The following is a 3064-nucleotide window of genomic DNA, read 5'->3' as shown; positions in this document are numbered from 1 at the left end:
TCTCTTCTATTTCCTCTGTAGCCTGGGTTTTTCCTCCATAAAAATTTTACACGGTCAACAACAACTCCTCCTCCTCGTCCCTCCTTCTCCTCCTCTTTACCAAAATAACATTTTATTCTTCAGGATATTACACGGATTTCCTTGAATTTGTTGGCCTTTGCATCAAATTTTGTTCTGTAGAAAGTGTGCACCTTCAAAATGATTTGAACATTCCTTTTCTGGGGATGTAATTAACATGTGATTCTTCATTGAAGCAGGCACATTTGCACATTCCCTTAGAAAAGAAGCCAGCCACATCAGTGCCCCTAACTGAAAAACCAGTATTACTTAGAGGAGGACACCCACCAAAATCTCTTCTTTTATTTGATTTTCAGCAGCAATTAAAAAAAAAATATTGGTCTCCACTCAAAACCTTACAGTTCCACAGCCTTGCATGCATATATTGTCGTTAGGTATAAATTTAAAAGTTCATTCACATTATTTTTTCACAATGGTGATGCCATTGCTTCATACTGACTCTTCTGTAGAAAGCAACAAGGGATTGATGTATTCAAATCCTTCAAATTCTGACTGGTCTATTCTTTTGATTACATCCTCGTCATCTGGGGTTAGCTGCACAGGTTCACTGGTGAACTGTGTATCGAAGTTTTCCAGATCATAATCATTGGTTGTCTGAGGCTGAAATGGAGGGAGGGCTTGCTTATTCTCCAGTAGATCCCAGTCTATGCTGCAGAAGAACGTATGAGACTTGATATCTGAAAATCCCATTTGTGATTGGCAACCAAGCCTCTCTTTGGGATCCTTATTTAAAAATCTTTTTAAGATGTGGGAAGCTTTGACAGAGAGAAATCTGGGGATTCAAATAGGCTTCTCAAGATTAACTTGGAAGAGTTAATCTTCAGTGTTCATGTCCAGATTGTCTGTGATTATATCAAATGATGCTCTTCCTACCATCATCTCAAATATCAAGACAGCAAGAGCCCACCATTCTGCACTGAACTCGAATTCTTCTCCCCTTAGGATTTTGGGTACAATATAATTTGGTGTCCCACAGAAAGTGCTTGTTGTGTCACCTTGGCTCAAACCTTCCTTTCACATGGTATAATCTGTTAATTTGATGTGACCTTTGGAATCTAGGAGCACATCATCTAGTTTTAAGTCCCTGTAGATAATTCCTCATTCATGGAGAAAGTTTAGAGCAATACATATTTCAGCAGCATAAAACCTGACGTGATCCTCCGGAAGCTTTCTTTACCTTTGCATATAAAACATGAAATCCCCTCCATTCACATACTCGATGACAAGGAATGATTGACTTGTTGTTTGGAAGCAGGAGTGCCGGCCAACAAGGAATGGGTTTCTGGGGGCCTGTTAAAATACATGCTTCTCTGTCTGCACCCAGTCGATATGTTCGTCATCATGGACCACTACCTTTTTTTGACTACCTTCATGGCATAAATCTGGTCATTTTTTTTCAATCGCACTAAGAGAACTTTGGCATAACTCCCCTGTCCAATAACTCTGATTAAATCGAAGTCCTGCAGCCCAAGCCCCTGCGATATTTTAATTCCATCCATCCCATCAATAACTGGCTTAATGTCCTCAGAATCATCTTTAAGGCTGTCCTGCTTCCGGGTTGAGGGAATATAAGTGAGTCCATCATTTTTGTTGGAGGGAAGGTCAACTTCATCATTTTTATCATCTATTTCATGTTCTTGGGAAGGCATCACTGAATCCATATGCCTTTTGCAGGTCAGTGGTACAAGTATATGACAACGTTTATGGACCAGTAATTTGCAGTTGTTATACTTGTAGTCTTGCCTTCTGAGACCCCATATCCATTCACTGCACTGGCCACAGTATGCTCTTCTGTTAAAACATTTGGCTGTCACTCAGTAGAGTTTCCTCCATTTTCTGGCCCCAAGGAATTAGATTGATTTGTCCTCTCCTGGGCAGGACATTCCTGGCTTCTCTGGGCTTCTTAGAAAAACATGAATGATGAGTCTTTAATCTCTGTGTTGACATCACAGATAAAAAGCTTCTTCCAGTTCCATCTGAGTCAATATGCTGCATGGGTTGCCTTCATCATCAATCCATTTGAGGGTGATTGGCTGCTGCTGCTGTAAACTACACATTTCTCTTACTTCATCACAAAGTTCATCATAGGCGCTTGACACATCCAGGTTGGTTCTTAGCATGTCCCCATTGTAGTGTGCCTTGATGCAGATGATCTCTAGGCCCAAGTTCATCTTGGACCCCATGCTGCTCAGCCTGGCATTAATCCCGAGCAGAGGAGCCTATGTTCTGAGCACATGCAGAGCCATGGCTCTGGAACCCAAGCGGCCTCCTACAGAGGCTATTGGGCTCAGGGATCCAGATTGGCTTGAAAGCTGGCTTGGGGTCTTCAGGCTCTTCTCATTTCACCAATTGTCCCACTGGTGGAAGCCAAAACACCAGGAAGGGAACACTGGCCCGAGAGGGTAACCCCCAGGAACGGGTGCTGGCTGTGTGAGGACTCCAGGTGCTGAGAGCCAACTGGGGGAAGGGGGGAGGATGAGGAGAGTGAGGAACTGCCCCCCCTGGGAGTTTCCCCAATTCCCTTCCCAAATACTCAAGCTGGGAACTTGGTGTCTCTGGGACAGAGACACAGGGAGCCTGGAAGTCCAGGACTGCTGGGGAGTAAGTAGCTCCCAGGTCACATTTCTAAACCCAGGAGCTAAGAAGAAAGCAGAATCCTTCCTGCAGGTTGGTCTCCCAGAGAAGCTCAACCCCTTCTTGTTTTTTTTTTTTGTATTTTTTTTGGTGTTGGGAAATTGTTGTTCCTGGGCACTGTTTGCCATTATTGTGGTGGTTTTTCATTCCCTTTCCAGTTAGAAATCTGAATGAGATAGGCAGGCTCTCTATGTATGGAGCTAAAGAGCAAGGATTTTGGCTGAGACCAGCTTTTGAGTATCTGCAGCTTCCATTGTTTGCTGCCCCCTCTCTGTGTTCTCTCTCTACTGGCACCCACAGTCAGCACTCCTTAGCCTGCTGGGGCCTCAGGTCTAGTTGCTCTCAGGGGTAG

General features: G+C 43.8%; 1 pseudogene; it reads right to left on the bottom strand.

Moving 5' to 3' along the window:
- Window positions 1–492: 492 nt before the first annotated feature.
- On the bottom strand, window positions 493–2261 carry LOC100015427 (protein kinase C zeta type-like; annotated as a pseudogene).
- Between the last annotated feature and the right edge of the window lie 803 nt (window positions 2262–3064).

Source organism: Monodelphis domestica, chromosome 4 (genome assembly GCF_027887165.1).
Source record: "Monodelphis domestica isolate mMonDom1 chromosome 4, mMonDom1.pri, whole genome shotgun sequence".
Taxonomy (NCBI): domain Eukaryota; kingdom Metazoa; phylum Chordata; class Mammalia; order Didelphimorphia; family Didelphidae; genus Monodelphis; species Monodelphis domestica.
The sequence above is the reverse complement of the archived record's forward strand: the minus strand, read 5'-3'. Positions and strand labels throughout refer to the sequence as shown.